Source organism: Diplotaxodon limnothrissa, linkage group LG9 (assembly GCF_057381915.1).
Source record: "Diplotaxodon limnothrissa isolate DT_005_m linkage group LG9, D_limnothrissa_male_GT1.1, whole genome shotgun sequence".
NCBI lineage: Eukaryota > Metazoa > Chordata > Actinopteri > Cichliformes > Cichlidae > Diplotaxodon > Diplotaxodon limnothrissa.
Genome location: NC_140604.1, coordinates 34,639,572 through 34,663,856, shown reverse-complemented (window position 1 = coordinate 34,663,856; position 24,285 = coordinate 34,639,572). Strand labels below are relative to the sequence as shown.

Here is a 24,285-nt window from a genome sequence, read left to right as displayed (position 1 = left end):
TCACAGTAACTGCACTTTTAGAGTTTCTTTCTGCTGTGAATCTTTTGGTGTGATTTGAGGTAACGTGGAGATTTAAAAGTTTTCTCACAGAGGTCACATTTATAAGGTCTCTCCTCAGTGTGGGTAAACATGTGGTGCTGTAAGTTTTTGTATGTCACAAAAGCTTTACCACACTGATCACAGCAGTAAACATCATTTTTGGTGTGAATGCGTAGGTGAATGTTTCGGCTGAGTAGCCAGCGGAAAGTTTTTCCACAAATGTGACAGCTGTACGCTTTAACTCCACTGTGGACGAGTTGGTGTGTTTTTAAGCTTGCAGACTGGTTAAAAGACTTTCCACACAAGTCACAGCTGTACGCTTTAACTCCACTGTGGATGAGTTGGTGTGTTTTTAAACTTCCAGACTGGTTAAAAGACTTTCCACACAAGTCACAGCTGTACGCTTTAACTCCACTGTGGACGAGTTGGTGTGTTTTTAAACTTCCAGACTGGTTAAAAGACTTTCCACACAACTCACAGCTGTATGGTTTAACTCCACTGTGGACGAGTTGGTGAGTTTTTAAGTTTCCAGGATGGTTAAAAGACTTTCCACACAACTCACAGCTGTATGCTTTAACTCCACTGTGGACGAGTTGGTGTTTTTTTAAACTTCCAGCCAGGGTAAAAGACTTTCCACACAAGTCACAGCTGTGCGCTTTAACTCCACTGTGTATGAGTTGGTGTGTTTTTAAATTTCCAGACTGGTTAAAAGACTTTCCACACAAGTCACAGCTGTACGCTTTAACTCCGCTGTGTATGAGTTGGTGAGTTTTTAAGTTTCCAGGACGGTTAAAAGACTTTCCACACAACTCACAGCTGTATGCTTTAACTCCACTGTGGATGAGTTGGTGTCTTTCTAAGTTTCCCGAACGGTGAAAAGACTGTCCACACAACCCACAGCTGTACGCTTTAACTCCACTGTGGATGAGTTCGTGTCTTTTTAAGTGTCCAGCCTGGGTAAAAGACTGTCCACACAACCCACAGGTGTACGCTTTAACTCCACTGTGGATGAGTTGGTGTTGTTTTAAGCTTTCAGCCAAGGTAAATGATTTTCCACACAAATCACAGTTGTATGGTTTAACTCCACTGTGCATGATTTGGTGTCTTTTAAAGCTTCCAGCATGGGTAAAAGACTTTCCACACAAGTCACAGCTATATGCTTTAACTCCACTGTGGATGAGTTGGTGTGTCTTTAAGTGTCCAGCCTGGGTAAAAGACTGTCCACACAACTCACAGCTGTGCGCTTTAACTCCACTGTGTATGAGTTGGTGTGTTTTTAAATTTCCAGACTGGTTAAAAGACTTTCCACACTCATCACAACTGTATGTTTTCTCTTCCTTTCTTCTGTGAGGTTTGTCGGCCTCCTGAGAGCGCTGACTTCTCGCTCCATGTTGGTCCTGCAGTGAAAGAGAAACAAACAGAGGCAGTGAGTGAAATGCAGTCGTGGAATAAACTCAACCTTCAAATTTCCTCTATTAACAGTAGTTTTAAACCAAAGGCTGAAGTAGTTCCTTGTGCTTTTGTGCTGAGGTGTTTTTTCTTTTATCAAACTGTTCTCCCACTAGGAGCTCAGTCTGAGTGGAGTTTTTTTTCTCCTCCTCTTACCTCATGTAGTGTATTTTCGTTGTTTTTTTCCTATCAGCCTACCTTCTGACATGTCTGCCCAATGTGATGTTTGTGTAAAGTTGGTCAGAAGGTTCCTTTGTGAGTGCGCATGCGCCATTAGCGTGCTGCCTGCTGTAACCCCTAATTTCCCTCGGGATGAATAAAGTATTCTGATTCTGATTCTGATTTCAGTCAATACACTCGGTACAACACACGTGGTATGGGATATCATGCCCTCACGTGTCCTGGCCGAGGAAACCTTTATTCACGCCTTTAAGGCAGATGATCTGTGATGACGTGTGCACAGCCCCAATGTGCCGCCACTGCTTCGGCAGTCAGCCCCTGATTCACTGTGCAGCTAAGAAGCTGCAGGTGGACTAGCCCTCTCCTCTGCCAGCTCAGAAGCTGTCGCAGTTCACAGGCTTTTTCCTCCAACTGGACCCCGCAATATCTAAAAACTGCCTTCCTATGTTCCCAAACTTTGTCTGAGAGCTAAGTGCATCATGTGGCAAACCTCTGTCTACCTGCATCACTGTACCCAGCTATGAACAGTACATGACGTTGGACAGCACCGACAAAACTGGCTTAGCTAACCCACTCCTTATGGAGCTGTCTCTGGTCGCTTACCTGGCCCCATCCAATCCAATCCAATTTTATTTATAAAGCACTTTAAAATACCCAGCACAGGAACAAAGTGCCGTACAGAAAATAAGTTAAAACAATAGAATAACAGAAAGCAGCGAAATAAATAAATAAAACATAAAATTAAAACAGCCCTATATTAAAACAAAAACAAGATAAAACAGCATCGAATCACCTAAAAACAACTAAAATAAAAATAAAAACCAACATCTCACGTGGTGTCAAAGGTCAGGGTAAAGAGGTGGGTTTTCAAGAGTGACTTAAAAACAGATAAAGAAGTGGCCTGTCTAATCTCTAAAGGAAGCTCGTTCCACAGTTTTGGAGCTGCTACAGCAAAAGCACGATCTCCTCTAAGTTTACGCCCAGTCCTGGGTATCTTCAGGAGCAGCTGATCAGCTGACCTGAGAGAGCGGGTGGGTGTATAAGGCTGTAGCAGCTCAGAGAGATAAGATGGAGCTAGGCCATGGAGAGTTTTAAAAGTAAATAAAAGAATTTTAAAATGAATCCTAAAAGAAATGGGCAGCCAGTGACGTGAAGCTAAAACAGGGGAAATGTGCTCAAACTTTCGAGTGCCAGTTAAAAGACGAGCTGCGGCATTTTGCACCCTCTGTAGATGACTGATATATGATGCGCTCACCTCAATATAAAGTGCATTACAGTAATCCAGCCGAGTGCTAACAAAGGCGTGGATCACTGTCTCAAAGTACTGCCGTGAAAGAATTGGCTTTATTTTTGCCAGCTGCCTGAGGTGAAAGAAGCTAGATTTTACCACTGCCTTAATTTGACTGTCAAGCTTCAGTTCACAGTCCGCTTTGACCCCCAGGTTTGTGACAGTTGGCTTAACATACTGTGCCAGGGAATTTACATACACATTGGGGGTCTCAGTGGGGCTGCCAAAAACCATCACCTCGGTCTTTTTATCATTGAATTTTAAAAAGTTAACAGACATCCAAGTCTTAATGTCATCGAGACACTGAAGTAATGGCTGTGTAAGGTATCTGCCTTTTTTCTTTAGAGGGACATAGATCTGACAGTCATCAGCATAAAAGTGGAAAGGAATGCTGTGCTTTCTCAGTACAGAACCAAGAGGAAGCAGATATAAAGAGAAGAGGAGGGGGCCTAGAACTGAGCCCTGTGGGACACCACACAAGAGGGGAGCGGAGGACGACACATAGTCACCGAGGCTGACACAAAAAAGTTCGCCCCGCCAAGTAGGACCTGAACCACTCCAGTGCTGTGCCCTGTGGGGATGAACAGAAAAGTATTTGACCAGCATAATATAATCTGCAGTATGATCATTGCTTTAACAATGTAACAGATAGCTTTAAGATGGCCTTAAGATGTTTATGATGATGTTAACTTTGTATTTCAGGTGCAGTTATAACTATTTTATACATATTGCATATCTGTGCTTATTTGAGTTGATGTTCAGGTTCATTAATGGTTTTGAGCTTCATCTAGTGAGAGTGTCTAGGTGATACATGCTGAGGGAAAACTAGAACATAGAAGGAATTGCAATACATGCTTACAAAACACTTATATCAGGTCATTTTATATTAAGGTTTTAGTAGAGGTTCTTGGTTAAAACATTTATTTAGTAGAAGACATACACATAGTCTCAGTGAGCCTCTGTCCTGGTGAAAGGTCAGAAGTGCAACAGGTGAATTGAGAAAGAGCATTTGAGGACGAGACACAGACAGTAGGAGGTGAAGAGGTGACACAAAGAGCATGTGAGGTCAACACGTACACACACATTAGTTAAGATTTATTTAGAGGAGAGATTAGTTAGGTCTAGACAAGAAAGAGGAACAATTCATTTTAAGACAAGAACGGAAAGTACCAAGCCATGAAAATAGAAGATGATTTTCTGGGTGAAAAGTCATGATGATGTTGATCTGATCTATGTATAAAATGTACCGGTGACGCATGAAGGGGCGTCAGTAAACAAACCCTGATGTTATAAAATAATTGTTTGTGCCTTAGTAAGTCGAAGATCAATTGCTGTTTTCAGTGATCTTCCCACGTGTGAATTAAAATCTTCGTTTGACTTCACCCGGCCGGACCAGTGTGGTTATTTTTCGATCACCTCTTGTACCCTTTCTCAATTCTTGAATCTTAACAGCCCCTAATGCCCACCCAGTGCTCCAAACGAGAGAATAAAATGGCATAATCCACGGTATCAAACACAGCTGTCAAATCTAAAAGCACAAGAACAACACAGTCCCCAGCATCAGTCGCTAAAAATATGTCATTAAAAACTTTTAAAAGGGCTGATTCAGTGCTATGAAAGGCTTTAAAACCAGATTGGAAAACCTCTAACACATTTTGCTTTTCCAGGAAGGCCATTATTTGGCTGTAAACTACCTTTTCAAGAATTTTGGAAAGAAAAGGTAGTTTGGAGATAGGCCTGTAATTTGCAAGAACTGTAGGATCAAGAGCAGGTTTTTTAATCAGGGGTTTGACTACTGCATGTTTAAAATCTTTAGGGACGACACCTGACGACAGTCAGACTATGGTTTACCAGCTCAAGAACCAAAGGACCAACTGTAGGTAACACCTCTTTTAAAAGTTGAGGAGGGACAGCATCATTTGGAGACCCTACAGACTTAAAACGACCAACAGTCTCCTTTAAAAAGGAAAGAGTCACATGCTCAAACCTGTCAAAGACAGCAGAGCAGGAAACAGAGACTGAGAGGTCACGAGCACAAGGAGAGACTTGATGAAAAGCGTTCAGCAGTGGAGGAGTTAAAAACACGACAGTGCTGAGCAGCAGCGCGAGGTTTAACTGAGGCACAGGCAAGAGGAACTTCAAACATCACAGGACTGTGGTCATAAAACACAGCATCACAAATCTATGTTAAAAACAGAAAAGCCATGATATAAAACAAGATCAAGTGTGTGTCCACGTTCACGTGTGGGACCTGTCACACATTGCACCAGATTAAACGAATCAATAAGGTTTAAAAAGCCCTTCGCCATGGGCATATCAGGACAACAGTCGTGAATATTAAAATCCCCAACAATACCAACACGATCATATTTTGGCAGGAATTCAGCCAAGAAGTCAGCAAAGTCAACACAAAGTCCTTATTGTATTTTGGAGGCCGATAAACCACCGCACACAACACTGTGTGAGAGCAGCCCAACTCAAACAGACAGTTCAAAGATGGTGAACGACGGGGTTGATAGCTTCTTACATTTAAAATGACTTTTAAAGATCGTAGCTATTCCTCCTCCTCGGCCCAACATACGTGGGGAATTAGAATAACAGCAATCGCCAGGTAGAAGATCTGAGAAGAGGCTGCACTCCCCAGCGCTCAGCCACGTCTTGCACACACAGAGAAAATCCAGTCCTCGGGATGTGAAGAAATCCTTCAGGATAAACGTTTTGTTCGCTAGGGACCTAGCATTTACCAGGCCAATTCTGGCGGTAAGCGGCGGATCCCCGTCGCTAACCGTCCTAGAAGCCCGACACAGAGGCCACAGGTTCCGCAGATTCACACCACGCCGGCGGGACTGGAACATCCCATCCAGGCAGATGACAGGTACCAGCCAGGTACAGACAGGTTCCAACGATCGCCGAGAGAAACAGAAGTTTGGCACCGCTCCTTGTTTTCTGGATAAGGGCTTAAGAGAATACCTTAAAGAAGCTTTCAGCTTCACCAGGAAGCCAGCCCTTCGACCCCGGCATCAGCACTTTTGCCGGAGTGGTGGATCTGGAACACGGCACAGGTGAGCCGGGATCTCCGATATTAGCGGGGGCAAAGTTTTATGTCCAGCTTGGTTCCACTTTGCCCAGCCTTTGGCAGAAGGTCGGAGATCCAGTAGGGTTAGGCGATCATACACCAAGAGAGAGTTGGCATTTATTACAATAGTCAATAAAATCAAAACAAACAAACAACACTGGCAGTGATAGACAGCAAGCCACATGCACCGGCGCCATCTTTTTTTAAGGTTAAAAAGGTTAAGTCGGTGCGGCGCCACCGACTTAACCATGGAGTCGGCATCACATCATTCATGCTTTTCGGCATCACACCATTCATGCTTTTCTTCAAAGATGGCCTGGAGATCGAAAAATGGAATTACATCTGCTGTTCACCTGACTGCTGCTTCCAAAATGGCCTACAAAGCAGACTGGAGGAGCACTACCTTGCATCATGCCTGAACAGAAACATTGTCCAATTTCTTAAATATTCACATTACGGCCCACAGAACCGCTCCCAAACCTGGGGGGTGAATCAAACATGATTAGTCACCAAATACAGTTTTTAACCTTTTCTTTTTTGGCTTTTGCAGTGTTTGATTTTTGTCCCAGGATTGGTCCAGTTTTTGTGATTGAAACAAAAAGGCTTGGACAGCGAGCACAGCTCTGACTGGCTGAAAGAAGACGTTTGTTTTCCTTCTGACTGAATACTGTTTTAACAACAATCCATACAGGTTGGCATCACCAGACCCCTTTGAGTTTGGGTTTGTGGTTGCATTAAATAAGATTCCATCTACAAAAAAGACTTACGGTTTAATTTGAAAATGAATAAAAACGAGTACAAAAAAAAAAAAAAAAAAAAAAAACCTCGTCTGGATTATTTTCTGTTCAGCAGCTCTGATGAAAGATTTTTAATTTTGTGATTATGCTTAAGTTGTAGCTTCATTTAAAGGAAGAAGAGGTTGTGAATTGGAGCCAACACAGGGAGAGAGAAATTGAAGCCATATGTGTAAAAGGAATGTGGTGACATCCGGTTTTAAATGGACAGACTGGCGCTCCCCCTCTCTTTCTCCTTTTAAGGAGTTCCATACATGACACTCCTACTGCTGTGGAGACTTGCTTTAAGTATAAATAAAGGTCGTTCAGGATGCCCTGGGCGCTTTTTCTGTGTCTCATCTGTTGTGCACATCAGTGCAAAGCAGATCGGACCGTTGACTGCCCATGCGCATGTAAAAAATAGATATCTGAGTTGTGAGTTTCTTTATCTTCTAAATAATTTTCTCTTCACAAGCTCATTGCTGAGTAACATTTCAGACACTGAGATTCATCCTATAGCTGTCAGCGATCATGCTCCTGTATCTTTAACACTAATACAGAAGAATAATACTACACCAAGTAAAAACTGGAGATTTAATACATCACTGCTCAAAGACGAAGAGTTTATCAAATACTTTAAAAAAGAATGGACTCTATATTTAGGCTTTAATGACATTCCTGGAACATCAGCATCTGTCCTCTGGGAAGCAGGGAAAGCCATGATGAGAGGTAAAATAATTTCTTTCTCATCACATAAGAAAGAAGAAAACAAAAATATTCAGGAACTAGAAAAAAAAACATCAAAAAACATCAAATTCTTAGAAAAAGCCTATGTGTCACACCAAGATCAAGAAATATTAAACAAAATACGCAAAACAAAACTAGAATTAAAAGAAATTATTAATAAAAAGACGAAAATCTTAGTACAAAGACTTTGCCTGCAAAATTATGAATACGATAACAAATCCGGACAATTTCTTGCTAACCAGTTAAAAATCAATAAAGAAAAAACAACTATATGTGCTGTTAAAGATTTATCTGGGAATACAATATATGATCTTAAAAAAATAAACATATTTTTTAGGGATTTCTATGAAACTTTATATACACCACAAATAAACCAATCTAAAAATGAAATCGATCAATTTCTCGACAACATAACTCTTCCAAAATTATTAGACACCCAAGCAATGGCACTGGATTCGTCACTGATGCCAGGTGAACTCCAGGAAGCTCTGATAAGTATGCCAAATAATAAGGCTCCAGGTCCAGACGGCTTTCCAATAGATTTTTACAAAGAATTCTGGGCGATTCTGGTACCAGTTTTTCACAGGATGTTGCAGGAAATCAAAGAAAATGGTAGACTACCACCAAATATGAACTCTGCAAATATCAGTCTCTTACTAAAACCAGGCAAAGACCCTGTATTTCCCTCAAGCTATAAAACTGGTTAAAAATATTATATAATTCCCCAACAGCTTGTGTCAGAACAAATGACCAAACAAACATCCTCCAGCTTCTGTCTCCTGAGGGGCACCAGACAGGGATGCCCACTCTCCCCTTCACTGTTTGCAATTTTTATTGAGCCACTAGCAGCAGCAATTAGAAAGGCTACAACAATTAAGGGCATAAAATGTAAGAATGTAGAACATAAAATCAGCCTTTATGCGGATGATGTGTTACTTTTTCTCCAAAACTCACAAACCAATCTCTCTGGGGTAATTGCATTGATAAATTCTTTCTCAAGTGTCTCCGATTATTCAATTAACTGGTCAAAATCAACAGTCCTTCCGATTAATTGCTCCTTCCATAATTCTTCTCCTTCCCCACTGCAATCTGGAAATATAAAATATTTAGGTATTAATGTCTCTCCTAAACTTTCAGAATTAACTAAATTAAACCACATCCCACTTTTAACCCTTTAAGACCTACCATAGAACCAAGTCCGCCAGAGCATATATTATAGTTTTACATGCTGTAGTGCCATTTTTGGGAGTATTTCAAGTTGCTATACATCAATACAACCATTATAGCCCAAATTTTAATAATATGTATGCATTAAGTGCATAGTAATTACATAAATTGCAAAAAAGTACAATAAACTACAAAAAAATTGAAAATCGTTTTTTTAACATATATTTCTAGTTAGAGAAATTTAAGAGGCATATCCCTCAAAACTGTAAATGCAAAAAAGTTGCACAAACTAGTTTCCCACCACAGGAAATTAATTTTGAGTGTCTTCTTAGTTTTATTTTTGAAATACACCAATTTTCATATACTGTAGGAAAAACGAAAATAAATATTATAATGCAAATTTGCAAAGAAAACAGCATATGCATCAAAATAAACTATTTCCAGCAGTGCAATATGAGTCCTAAGCATCCCAGAAATGACACAGAAAGTCATAAAGTCAAATATAACTTTTAAAAACACCAGTATAGGCTCATGAGGCCCTGATGGCAAAAAACTACATTTCCGCAAAATGACGTCACTTCTGGTTTCGGGCAGGTCATGGCGGACATGGGATAGTTCACGCTGATGGACGTAGGAAGTGTTATGAACAGCTCATCGGATCGGCAAAGCGTGTTTCTGAAATATTTTGTTTTTGGTGCTGCAAGCGCTTTTTATGCAGTTTTTGCAAAGCTATATGTGGAAGGAAACTGTGACCTAGGACAAGCTGATGGCATAAGATGTAAGTACAATTCCTCCGGTTTCATATGCAAAAAAAATTATTGCGCTAGCTTACTTGGTTGCAGAGCTACCGGGATTTATAAATAGTTACGCAAAATGGAGCGTGTCCACTCCGACCGGCTTTAAAGGGTTAAAGACAGTAGAAGTTGATCTGGCTAGATGGAAATCTTTACCCATATCACTCATGGGAAGGGTCGCCGCTATAACAATGATGGTCTTGCCAAAAATAAACTATTTATTTTCAATGATCCCAAATAAGCCATCACAAGATTGGTTCAGATCTCTAGACTCGTATATTTCTAAATTCCTTTGGAAAGATAAACCCCCACGTATCAGCTTAAAAACACTGCAAAAGACCAAGGATAAAGGAGGATTAGATCTGCCTAACTTTAATCACTATTTTTTAGCCAACAGGCTTCAGTTCACCTCTAGATGGTTTAAACACACCCTCTTAGATGAACCTTGGATAGATGTAGAACAGGCCCTATGTAATAACCTAGAAATTTCAGACCTACCATTTATCAGCTCAAACATCAAACGACATGAATGCTTTAAAAGCGTCAGCATCAGCTCTTCTCTGACAGCATGGTGGGAGTTTCTAAAAATGACAGAGTCTTCATTAATCCCATGCAAACGTACACCTATCTGGAACAATCCGGACATATTACAAAACTTTACTTACAAACACTTTCTAAAGTAGATGAATCAATATCCCTTCCTACTGCAAAATGGGAAGCAGATTTATCGATCAGCTTAGACCCAAACCTTTGGTCTCAGATATGCTTAAAAACCTTTCAATGGATCAGAAATCCCAGTTTCCAATTAATACAACACAAAATATTACACAGAGTGCGCTATACTGGTCATAGGATGTTCAAGATGGGCTATACGCCTTCCAACAACTGCTCACACTGCACAGCAAATACACCGGACAATTACATCCACGCTCTTTGGTTCTGTCCACCAGTTCAGACGTTTTGGCGTGAGATATGTGAAGACTTATCAAAGTGTCTGAAATGTAACATTCCAGCCTCCCCATTAGTATGCTTGCTGGGCAACTTGGATGAGGTCACTGCAGAAATAAACACAGCCCACGTTGTTTTTACGGCCCTATGCATAGCCAAGAAAATGGTCCTCATTAACTGGAAAAATAAAAATAATCTTAATTCTAACCAATATAAAAACCATCTAATAGATCACATTCGTCTTGAAGAGATGGGGGAGGGTCTGTGCTGGCGGACGTTGGTTACTGGTCTGGTAGCCTGGGTCCGGGACGGGCGTGGAGGCTTGGGGGTGCTCCGTCCCCCGGTCTGGGGTGCTTGCTGGGCCTTGGGGGCTTGGGTCCTGGCTGTTGTGTCGCCAGAGCTGTGGGCGGGTGGGTGCAGGGGGGCTCAGCCCCAGTGCAGGGGACCTCTGGTGCATCGGCCCAACTAGGGGGCTCTCTAACTGGTGGGGAGGCTGTTATATCTTTGCAGGTGGTCTCCTCTCTATAGGAGCTCACTCTGCACGTGGGGGGAGCGATATAAGAGAGGTGGAGAATGAACTCAACCTGGGTGTCTATTGTCTTGTGTAGTTTGGGAGATGACTGGATGATGGGGTGGGTGCAGTTTTCTCTGGGATGGAGTCGAGTGGGCTTCCCCGGACTCTGTGGGGCTGGGCGGTGCTGCTGCTGCGGGCCCGGGTCCGGATGGGCCTGGGCCCCCTTGCCCTGGTGGGTTCCAGAGTGTGGGGGTGCCTACTGGGCTCAGCGGGGGAGCTGGCCCCAGGGAGGGGCCGCTTGCCCCTCCCTTTCTTCCCTCCCCATCCTAAGCTGCCTCCCTATTCCCGCTCTACCACACCCACCCACACACGCAGGGCTTGGAGTGCAGGTATCTCACCAAGGTGCAGGGGAGGCACTCCCCCTCTGTCCCCTTCTGGCCGCCTATGCCTCAATTTTATTCTGCAACCTAGACATCCACATTACTCACACTCTCACATAACACATACATATAGGGCCTTGGGGGTGGGCACGTTTTATAGCATCCAAAGGATGGTCTGTGTATTCCAACCCACCTCTGGTGCTGTTGCCCTACCCTCAATTTTAAATGCATATAGACACTAAGGGTTTTCGGGAAGAGCCGTGCTGCTCTCTGAGAGGAAGCTAGTACCATGCTCTCCTGTGTTTTAAATGCAATTTAGAACAGCACACAGCAACACTACATATGAGTGGGCTTAGGGAGGTGTTGGGTCTTCACTCACCCCGGTTCTGTTAGACGTCAGGGCTGGGGCGCTGGGAGGAGGTGCTGGCCGTCAGATTGGGGTCTGGGATGCGGGGCCTCCCTACTACTGCAGATAAGGAGGTGGTACGCTTGCCTCCACCCCAGAGAGAAGGGTTACATCTCCTGGGTTTAGGTGCGGCTTGCCCCTCTGGGGGCGGGGGTACCTGGACCTGTGATATAGAGTATGTTTGGGGAGTGTGACTGTCTGTGCAGTGTCTATTTGTGTCTGTCTACACGTTGGGTGAGTGCCGAGTATTTGGTTGTGCACATGGGGTGGGAATGCACGTTTGTATCTGCGTGCGCCTGTTCGTCTGTGTCTATATGTCAGGTTGGGTCTTAGACTCAACCTCTCTGGGTACATCTCAGGCCCTCCTAAGTATGGAGGGCTATCTCCCCTCACCACACTCCCTGCCGGTGGCTGATGCCCTCAGACGTTGGTGTGTTGGTGGTCCTTGTCGTCTGGGGCTGGGCGCTCATGTATGTACCGGCTCACTCCTGGTGGCCGATTGGCGGGGCCTGGTGCCTGTGGCCCGGCTGGGCTCCTTCCGGGGGATGGGATGCCCTCAGGCCTCTGCCCTCTGGGCCTGAAGCTCGGTCCTCTCTGCCGCAGCTGGCTGCCGGCAGAGCCCGCGGGCACGCCACTGCAACCCCCTCTGGCCTCTGCTCCGTAGCTGCTGGGTGACCTCTCGTTTGGGGCTCTACTCAGCTCTTCCCAGGAGGGTGGCACGGTTCCCCCCCTTTTGGTGGTCCTCCTTGGGTCCTTGTACTCTGGGGCCTCTGGATATCTGGGGCCTGGACCTCCTCCATACCTGCTTCATACCCTGGGGGACGGCGCTATGGCTCCCCACACTTCCTAGCAGATCGTTACATGGAGAAACCTTTGGAATACAAGCATGCTGATCCACACAGCTATGCACACAGGTGTACACACCGGTGTTCACAGACACGGACTACACCTTTCTTTCCTGCTGCCTCAATGCACATTGTGCGCTGTCTATCTTGCATGCTGCACAATTTTTTTTTCTCCATACAGGTGATCCAGGTGTTTTGTTTGTTTTTCTTTTCTTTTTCTTTCTTTTCTTTCTGAGCAACACCCAGGAGGAAACACAGAAAGCGGTGTGATAGGATGCAGAAGCAGGGTAAGCATAGAGGAGCTAATGCGAGGCTAGCTGCTAACCAATACAAGCCAGACGTACGGACACAGTTGCCGGCCAATGTCTGCTCCCTTGACAACAATATCAGACTGTGGAGCGCTTCTCAACACAGTGTGAGGAACGATGCTTTGGCAGGGCTTCCAACACATTACGTACTACAAGCCCCCTCCCCCAATGACAAGGGACACCAATTGTGAGTAAATGCCTCGAGCGGCTGGTCTTGAAGCACATCGTGAACAGTCTCCAAATAGACCTGGTTCCCCTTCAGTTTGCATACAGGACCAACCGATCTACAGAAGGTGACCTCTCTCTACCACACTCCATGTTATGCTGTCACACCTGGAGAGGAAGAACACCCCTCTGCCAGAGTCCTTTTCATCGACTTCAGCTCAGCTTTTAACACGATCATTCTGCAGCAGTTGGAAAAGCTGATGCTATCAGGCGTGGACCCTGCAACCTGCAAATGGGTTTTCAGCTTCTTGAAAAGCGGCAACAGACAGTCAAGGTGGGCAGCCACACATCAAAGACCATCTTGTTGAGCACAGACTTTCCTCTGGGGGGTGTCCTGAGCCCGTTGCTGTTCAGTCTGCTCACACATTACTGTAAGCCAGACTCAGTGCTAATCATATTGTTGAAATTTGCAGACAACAACTGTGGTTGGTCTCATCACTGACAACGACCACTTATAGAATAGATGTGGAGCAGCTTGAAGTGTGGTGTAGATCCCGTAATCTCACCAACAATGTGGACAAAACAAAAGAGATGGTGATCGATTTCAGGAAGTCTGGCAGAGATCACCACACAGACTTCACCATAGAGGGTGCTGCTGTGGAGAGGGTCAGCAGTGTTAAGTTCCTGGGTGTGCACCTTGCTGATGACCCGTCCTTCTTCATTAATACAACAGCAGTTATCAAAAAAAGCACAAAAGCGTCTGCACTCCCTTGGGAGACTCAGAAAAGCAGGACTGCACCCAATAACCATACATTCAGCTATTAGCACAGCTATACTCTGATGCCTCCTATCCACACACACACACACACACACAGCATACAATATACTCCCCAGATACACACACTACTTAATTTAATTAGCCCCTTCTGTGAAAGGGCTGATGCTACCTGTATGAGTGTGACTATTTGGACTGGAGTTTGTTTATGAATTAAGATTTTATGTTATTTACCCCTTTTTATTGTTGTGATTTATTACTGCCTTTTTACTGTTTGTTAAACCATTTTTCTTTTTAGTTGTATTGATTATTGCACTGTAGATGCTGGTGAGAAACACTTTCATTTCAGCCTGGGTAATACCATACGAAATGACAAACTTCTTCTTGAATCCTTTTCAATCTTGACAAACAAGCATCAGCTGATGAAGTGCACAGTTTCAATAAAAGTGATAGGTTCTTCACCTTTTGTCTTGATGACATTTTTGTCCACTGTAGCGGCTGAGCTGAGTCCGAATGGTTGAAAATGTTCGTCTGGTGCTCCGTCAGACTCTTCTCCTCCTGCTGATCGGCTGGGACACAAAACAGATCTTTGTAACATCACAGTGAAACAAGAACAGAGGACGGAGTCTTGACTGATCAGGCCCCATCATAGCTTAGAGATCTCATAGCATCACACTATCCCATTAGAGCACTTTGCTCTCACACTGCAGGCTTACTTGCGGTTCCTACAGTATTTAGAAGCACAACAGAAAGCTGAGCTTTTGTCCTCATTTGTATGTCAGTGATATATTGCTTTCATTTTTGTAAAATTAATCATTTAAATTTTATGGACAACTTTAAAGTGGATCCCACCAGGTAGTAAAATCAAGAACACACACACACTTTCCTGTTATCACTTGAAATATCGAGGCTCAAATTGTGGTCATTGTTAAGTCAAATTGTTGAATGTTGTCATTGTGCTTCTTAAATTTGTAAAGTCTTGGTTCAAACTATAGGATCAAGACATTCCTATGTCTCCCTCCCCAGCCTCTCGAGGTTCTGGGAAGAGGCTGTAGTGTTTTATCATGAGCAAATCCCTTGTGAAGATTCTGTCTGATGTTGCTTCCTGCTTTTATGATCCTTTTGGTGAGGTCACACACACACACACACACACACACACACACACACACACACACACTGCCTTGTGTTTGTAACCAACGGGGGGATGGGAGACAGATGTTCTGTCTTGATTTCGCTCTTCATGAGGAATAAGTCTCTAAACTAGCGGGGCCTGTGGGAACACAGACCCAACAGTCATAAATATTTTGTACTTGTTAATCAATGAACATTTTATTTTTGTGCATCTACAGATGAGAATTTGTCCATGTGTGTAAAAAATATTTACAAGTGTTACAAATTTTTCTGTTAATATCTGGTTACAGATACTGTTAGGATTTAAATACATATAGTCTTAATGCTTATTTGCAAAGTTGCAAAACTCAATGCACAAATACGCATTTGATTTACAAGTACAAAATATTTATGACGACATTTGAGTCCATACAAATAGAAATGAGGCTGTAGAGGTTTGGTGCAGGCAGAAAAACAGCTGCAGGGACAATGAAAAGCCTTTTCTGCTCCAACTTCTCCCAGCATGCTGAGCTAATGATTAGTTGGTGTTTTTCTCCAAACACTCTCTCACTCTTCTCTCAACGTGTTCACAATAAACTGTGAACAGACACCGAGGAGAGCAGCAGAAGACCTCATTCAGGAGCTAAACTCAACATGAACTGAACTTACAGTAAAGTTAGCTCGGTGCTTACCTTTAGATGAGCCCACAAACCGAGAGAAACTCCGCGATGAAGCTGCAACTCTTTCCAAACACAGGAAACAGATCAGGGAGCAGAGACCCACGTGGTTCACGCTGATCTCAGCTACGATCCAGGAGACAAGGGTGGGCAGATCGATGCAGATATCGATCAGGACGTTGGTAGTGGTTTATGATCGATACTTTAGTTTGTTTCTCTCCTCTAAGGTCACTACTTCACTCCCGTTTCATGAAAAAGCAGCTCTCTCTGCTCGACTCCTGTCCTGCACACACTCTTTGCTCCGCCCCCTTCTTCCTGATTTGCTTTGATTCGTTACTGTGCGATCACGTGACTCAGATGCCCTGAGAAAACACATTTGGGCTGCAGACAGTGAGAAAGAGGAGCAGCATGTGCAGATATTGCACATCGGTAAATAAAAGCAGTAATGCGTGTAGGAATACTGTGGCAACACCACCAGTTTATAAAGACACGAAGGAGAGCAGCAAAAGAAACTCAGTGAGGAGGAGGGAGATCCCTCAGACTGGCCACTTCATTAGCTACACCTCTTCCACTACTCATTGGTTTGCATGGTTTTGAGACATAGATTAGAATTAATCATTTAATTTGAACTATCTTCTAGACTTGTCAAGCCATGCTTCGTTTGCTTTGTTGTTAACGAATAACGTTGTAGGCTCACCATAAGCTCACTGAAGGCTGAAGGTTGTAATCTCTGTTATATTTCACAGATGATGCACTGTAACTCGAACATAGTGTAAGGTAAATGTCTGTGAGCACATTGATGTAGCATCACTTTAAAAAGATTTGGACACAAGACAGATACAAAGACATGACTGAGGAGGTAGGAGGTAAACAAACATAAGGACACTAATCACAGCACACAGAGACAGACTGGATGAGAAGGGGAAGAAACAAACAAACCAGAAAATAAGAATGATAAGAATCCTGTGCAGCGCTTTGTGACCGCCTGTCTATGAAAAGCGCTTAATAAATACACTTTACCTGCGTCTGGGTACCCGGGGTTCTTGAATAGTTTATGGACATGTGTATATTTGGTGTTGCTGTTGTGGTGGCAGATTTCTTTTCTCATACATTAATCACATATTTAATCATATTACATTAGTTATAGTAATTCTCACTTTACTATAGTAAGAGCACTCCTGTCACTAGTTTACATGCATGTGGAAAGTTAACACAGTGAGGCCATTGTAATGGGCGACGTTAAACAGATAGTGGGACTCCTTCTGCCTTTCAGGGATGTAAATCTTTAGGTGACAGCCAAGCAGAAAACAAGGTCATAATTCTCTCTGTGAGGGAGGAGGTATAGCCCCCCTGTGAGAGGGGCCAACATGTAAGAGTTTGTGGAATGTTCTTTGTCTGTGTGCCTGTATATAAGATGTAAGGGCGGTGGCCACAATTCAGAGATGGTGTTTCACTGGGATGCTCTCTCCACATTGCAATGTGTTTATTAAACCCACTTCAAATCAAGCTCACTGGGTGTGTCGCAGGTTATTGTTAAATTTTCCACGACACTGTCCCTTGTTTTTTCTTTGTTTTTCTTGTTTGTGGGTGTAGGTGTGTGCAGCTGGTCAAGCTTCATCGGGAGAGCTACTTAGGAGTGTGGTTGAGTTCTCTCCGATGCTGGATCGTTGCGTGAGACTTCCTGTCAGTTTCCCAGTTAGATGTCAGTTAGTGTGAGTTTGCCATAGTGTGAAGTATTTACGGCTGTGTTCTTCCTGCAGGAGTGTGGAGACGAGAGGGCAGCAAGCACGGGTGCATGGAAACTAGAAAACAGAGTTTCCGAGCACAGACATCATTAGACCATAAAACAATAAAACAAAATTAAGCAACATGGGAGAATATTCCAGTGTGTACAGCTGGATCTGGGACTGCTGCAATCTTCGATCGCGCCTCCGCGTCCACATCAGATGGGAGGTAAGCATGGGATGTGGCATTGCATTCGGGGGAGGGAGGGTGATAGTACGTATCAGTATCAGTGTACATGTTTCGTGCATGTGTCTGTGTGTATCCCATGTTCAGCTCACAGAAAGTGTCACCACACCCGGTTGAGCGGAGGTCAACAGTCTCCAGTGGACCCAGGTGGCCTTGAAGGAGGGACAAAGAGTTCTGTCAACAATCCTGTTATCATGGAGAATTTTTGTTGTTCCAGTCAGCTTCGACCTTAGCCGACCTTAGATAGCCGCATGAGTGAAGATGGTGAATGTTTGGGTTGAGTGCGAACAACTGCATCCAATTTTTACAGTTGGTCTAAATTTTATCACTGGTCACCAATTCTCTCAATTCTCTTAATTCCTATTCTTCTTCTCAAAGATGTTATCTATGGCTCATGGCTGTGCAATATAGATATATTGCACAGCCATGAGCTTCTCCAAGACCTTATCCATATTTTGTTCAATAACAGAGTCTTACTCACAGCCCTGCCCATCGTCTGTCATGTCGGCCAGCCTTATGGGATTTTGAACAGCTGTAGCCGCTTCTTGTTCTTCGATAAGCCAGGTCCGAGACAGCTCCAATCAGCCAGAACACTCTTATCGTGGTTCCAAATTGGTAGATGTCGTTCAATGTCCTCCATCGAGAGTGTAGCCAGACACACAACGCAACCGACCATCGAGTATCCGGTAGCAAACATTGTCTGCGGGACAATTGAGCTCTCTCAAACCCAGAAAGGTGTCAATTTTGTTACGGGACCAGTCGATCAAATCCATAATTCTTTAGGTTTTAGAGAACATGACTGAGAGACTCTTTGAAGGCTAGAGTTAGATGAGACTAGACAAAGACATAGAAGCAGCAGCAGGGAAGATAAGGAAGGGAGAGGGTGAAAGATGGGTCCACCTCCTCCGAGAGCCAAAGAAATCTTATTTTACTGTCCCTCCTTCCCCTCTGTTTTATTTCTCCCTTTCTGTATTGTTGTCTGTCCAACTTGTAATAACTTAAAATACAATTTGGATTTGAAAATGAAATAAAAGAAAGTTAAAAAATAAATAAACAATGATAATATAGATCAATCAAGTGGAACAATGTGGCATTGGCATATTTTCTCCACTTGAAAAAATACATCCGTTGGGCATCTTTCCTGGCCTTCAGACAAAAATTCTGATTGCTAAAGAACTGAACAGGACAGGCAAAAAATAAATAAACAAATAAAATAAAAAATAATTTAGTTAATTGTTATATTATAGCTGTTTGTGATGTTTGCAACTTTGTACTATAATAATTTATTAAATCCAGTTAATTCAGTGATTGTTTTTACTGTCTTGCAGCAACAGAGATTAATCAAATATTCTGACTCTGAAAGTTTGGGTCGACACTCTGAAATACAGGAAGTGAAATCGTAGCTCAAACCTTTTATTTGTCACGTCAAACTGTTTTCATAAGGCAAACTTAACACACGGTTTGTCATGTTATGGCTGTGTGCAGGCAGGAAAAGGACCCAAACACAGACTCAACTGAGGCGGGACTGAAAGTCACAAAGCAGCTCTATTGCTGAACAGAGTAAACCATACAAAACCTAAACTGGGCAAAATCTAACAAAACATACACGGAGATGTAGGAACAGACACACAACATGAGAAAGGACGTAACGTCAACACCGAGAAACACAGGGCTTGAATACACTGGAGAATAACGAGGAGAATGAGACACAGAAGGGGAGCACAGCTGGGAGAAATCAGACATGACGAGACCCAAGGGAAGTGAAACTCAGGCTGTCTCCCAATTCAGGGTCTGCAGCCTTAAAGTACGCATTTCAAGGCCGATTACGTCACAGCGGCGCGCCGAAGGCTGTCCCAATTCAAAGGCTGCTCGAAATATGGCCCTGAAATGCGTCCTTCATTTCCCTGAATTTTAAGGCTGTGGCAGTGTAGACTTCGTGGCCCAACATATCCCACAATTCATAGCGCGGCAGTCGGTGTGGAGAATTCTGCCGCAGACAGCAGAAGCGGAACGGCCGAAGAGTAAACTGTGAAAAGTAAGCACTGAATATTGTGTCACTTATTTATGTGCAAATGTTTAATAACGAAGAACATTAAACATTACTGTTGGCCACATGTCTGCAAAGTTATGTGACATTAGTGACGTTTGTACTAACTTGGTTTTAAAGCCTTTACTTTAAAATATACGCCGTTCAATAGCTGAGCTTAATCTTACAGAGAATGATCAAAGCTCATGTAGAAACAAACAAATGAACAAAAGATTTTCTCCTTCATTTCTGTCAAACAAAGCTGTATGACACGTTTCCAGTGGTTAGTATCATGGTTGCTAGGCAACCTGGGCAGCGCAACGGAGGCTTTTTTTTTTTTAAACTTTATTGACAAACAACAGTATCAGCGCAACGGAGGCTAGACCGTCCCATTACACAAGCCTCGCACTTCCGGCCTTAGCGGTCTTTGAGTACGCGGCCCTTGAGGCTGCGTACTTTAAGGCTGCAGACCCTGAATTGGGAGACAGCCTCAATACGTTCATGTATTGAGTTTCAAAGTAAAACAGGAAATGTAACCCTGAGACACAGTGTTGACTAGGGGATACAACTGACAGGGGAGACGGAGCAACTGAGAAACACAGAGACCAAATATAAGGGAGGCACAGAGATCACTAAACACTGGAAATGATCACAAACAATGTTCCCTCTAATGTTTCATGTGTCTGAGCGAACACACAAACTCCCTGAGTGGACACTTGGACCACTGTGAGCGACAGCAGACGTGTGCACTGTGGTCACGCCAGCATCGAATCCATCCAAGTTACATGTTTATTAAAATAATCAAATTACATCATTTACATTTATGTTAGACTACTTTTAATTAAATGCTTTAGCCCACTTACAATGAAACTTAAAAACAATCTTGTTCATGACCTGTGTAGGATGTTAACACTATTGGAAGTAAAAATAACTTGAACTCCAATTTTGAAAACACAACTTTCTTTTTAATTTAATTTTTCTTTATATAACTCTGACTTGTATTATGAGTATGAGTCTGTGGTCTGGGAGAGAGTCCTGTAACTCTGTCTGCAAACCACAGTAAATAATGACCAATGTTGGGCAATTGACTACACTACACACTAACTACACAAGATTTGCGCTAAATGTCGCAAATCCATCACATCTCAAAACACGCCGTCACTCCTAAAACTTCCCTTTTCCTAAACAACTAAATGCCATGTTGCCATATCATTTTTTTGATTGGTTGACATGGTACATTTTTCGACCAATAGGAAAGGGTGGGGTTTTCGCTCACAGGCGGAGAGTGCTTTTCTGCTTGGCCGTCACCTAAGGATTTACATCCCTGATAAGCAGGAGTCTCACTACGAGTTTAACGTCTCCTATGAACTTACAATGGCATCACTGATTGTTTCAGGATGACCTGCCATTATCCAATCACATATCTGCTTACCTGTATCTTTTGCTCGTTTCTCCTCCTCTTTTCTCTTTTTTCTAAACTGAGCACCTGATGGCTTTGAACTTTTCTTGTCCATCTTACATTGGTTTTAATTTTGCACTCCAGTATGAACACAAATTCACCAACTCGACGATCACCACAACATAACCTAGTAGACCTACACCTTAGTTCACAGATTCACTTTGTCTAAGGTTTATTTCTGGGATTTCACACAACCCAGGATTCAAATCATGAATCCATAATGGGCTTGGATTTACATCATTATAAATGAAATGTGCTCAACTTGGAAGCAGCATGTCCCCCTCCCCTTTCGACGGGTTGTGTGTGAGACATTAAATCATCAAAACGTAAATTATAAATTTTAAATTGTTATTGATCCTTTACCCCTGGTCCTAAAGTGTATATTTATTTTCTTACTCTTCTTATATTTGTTGTTTGTTTACTTGCACCGCTGTAACTGGAGCCTCGTCGTCTCGTGTCTCTATATACTGGACTGTATGTAGCGGAGATGACAATAAAGTTTACTTTGACTTCAGCAGCGAGCAGGCGCACCGAGGGCTCTCGCGCTCACTTTTCGCGTATAGAATTTCGAAAAACATCGGTGCAAATTATAAGTCTGTATCATAATGTCTGGTGTTTTCGTGTTTGTTGTTTTGTTTTTATTTTGCGAGTTGGTTATTAGATGCCGCTCCAGCCAGCCAGAGAATCCTCGCCGCTCCGCCCTTTCCTCCTTGTGCCGCAAGCAGCAGGCGCACCTCGCAAACGGAGGGCGCCCTTACTCCCAGCAAATGGGCGACAGAAAACCGATCAGTGCCTATGCCATTCCCAATACAAGCTTTTTTTTTTTTTTTTTGCCGATGCCCGTGATGCCGCCCCCCACCACAATGCTGCCCGGGCAACCGCCCATGTCGCCTGTATCTAAAACCGCTACTGATGACAGGGTTGAGGACCGGATCCATCGGTTTCAGTCTGCTAAACACACAATGATAGTGTAAGTCAGGGAATTCCTTGAAAACATTTATCCTAATCACCTCTTGAAATAAAGAATATAAAAGACTGTAATACTCATCCAGAGAAATCAAAGTTTTAAATGCACCTGTGTGTTTATTTTGTGGACAGGAAAAATCCTTCACTGCACCCTACTCTCTGTATATGAAATCTGAGGTATGGAACAATACATCATCAGCAAAAGAGAGGTTTTTTTGGCATTACTCGAACCTTTCCATTTTCTTCCTTAGATGTAATGCATAATGGGATACAAAGCTTGAATAAATAATTTTCATAGAGAACTCTGAGTAACTTTGAGAGCATTACACAAAACACAAAAGCAATGATTTCAGTCTTAAGCAGCTCAGTCTTTATTCTAGGAATTATTTCTCACATATGATAGTATTACAATATTTTAAAATGTCAATTTGCTTATAAAATTATTGTGTAATCTGTCAAACATGTGTCTCATGATTTGTATCAAGTCATTTTGAGGTGAAAGAACATTCCTGTCACAAGGTAAAAGCTGAAACCAGTTATTGGTGAAGTGGCTTTTATATACGAACGCCTTGGTGTTCTCCTGGGTACTCAGGAGGTGGTGAGGGGAGGTCTGTGCAGACCTGAAGTCATTTGAGTAAATACAAATTACAGCTGCTGTTTTAGTCCGATGTGAAAAGGACCCCTCCTGTTCTAGTGTTGAAAGTTTCTTCCCTTTACTACTTTTATTACAAGAAAATCTTAATTTAGATGGTTATGGGGGGTTTGTGCTGTACAGGGATGTGTCAGGTATTTCAGCATCAGTGTTTTGGTGGAATGATTGAAGGACTGTGAGAAGTTCTGACACCTGAAGATATATCACAACTGTAGTGGGGAGGAAACACTCAGCATTTAATGTTTCCTGATAACGAATACTGTTTTCTACAGTGGGTGTTATGCTACAGCCATCAGCTGTTCATTCATCAGTGCATGTGAACAAAGTTAAACATGATGATAACCAGACTGTATACTCACTGGTCACTTTAGTAGGTCCACAATTTTGGCTGCTTATCAATCTAAATATCTAATTAACCAATGATATTGAAGAAACTCAATGCGTTAAGGCATATAGACATCATCAAGACGACCTGCAGTTCACATTGAGCATCACACTGAGGAAGAAAGGCGATTTAAGTCACTCAAGAGGCTTTACAGCTTTATACGCTTATTAACATCTTATCACACTATAAAGTAAATGCCAATTCAACCGATAAACAACTGCAACCATGAGCAGGTGAGGATGATCCTAAAGCCACCGCTGATGACAAACAGGAGTTATTTGATGTGCTTTCATTAATCAGGTTGTTTGAAAGTTAAACCAGAGCATAAGATGTTAAAAACACACAGAGATTAAGTTAAAGGTTGTGAAACTACATCCAGCTGGCATCCCAAGAACTGACTGTCTGCTTAGAGAAACGTCCACCATCCAGTAGTTATGGATTCTTGATCGTCTGCAGCTCTGCCTGAGGATAACATGCTTTCTTTGTCACGGTTCGCGACGCGAGCCAGGTGTAAGTTATTAAAGGACCCAGGATGCAGCACAACTGAGGTGAGGAAGCTTTATTGACAGTGAGATAATAAACAAAGGCGAGGGTGGGAAAAAACAGAACAGGGGTCCGTTCTTCGTACCTCGCTTACTATATCCAAGATCAAATCATTGCGCTAACTTTGAGCTCGCTATTCCGGTTCTCCGAACACACCTGTTGTTGACAATTAGTACAGCTGGATGAAGTAACGTGAGATCACTGGGTGGCTTAAAAGGGGCTACGCATCGATAGTAGAAACATTGATCGGCAACCCTTTGATTGGTCGGCGAAAATGTCGAAGGAGCGCGCTCAGTATTTTTCAGCAGCAGAGCAAGAACTCTTGATTGAGGGATTTCAGGAGTTTCAGAGTTTAATTAAAACGCAAGGGAACACTGCAAAGGCTGCAAAAGCAAGGAGAGAGGGCTGGCAGAAAGTTGCTGACAAATTAAACTCGTAAGTAATTTAATAATAATAATAATAATAATAATAATAATAATAATGGATTGGATTTATATAGCGCTTTTCAAGGCACCCAAAGCGCTTTACAATGCCACTATTCATTCACTCTCACATTCACACACTGGTGGAGGCAGCTACAGTTGTAGCCACAGCTGCCCTGGGGCAGACTGACAGAAGCGAGGCTGCCATATCGCGCCATCG

General features: G+C 42.9%; 1 pseudogene across 1 annotated transcript in view; it reads right to left on the bottom strand.

Moving 5' to 3' along the window:
• Window positions 1–24,285, bottom strand: part of LOC146626000 (uncharacterized) — a 48,961-nt pseudogene continuing 24,676 nt past the window's right edge. Inside the window, exon 4 of the transcript XR_014906517.1 lies at window positions 1–1,328. The product of XR_014906517.1 is annotated as an uncharacterized LOC146626000 (transcript). The remainder of the gene's footprint in view (window positions 1,329–24,285) is intronic.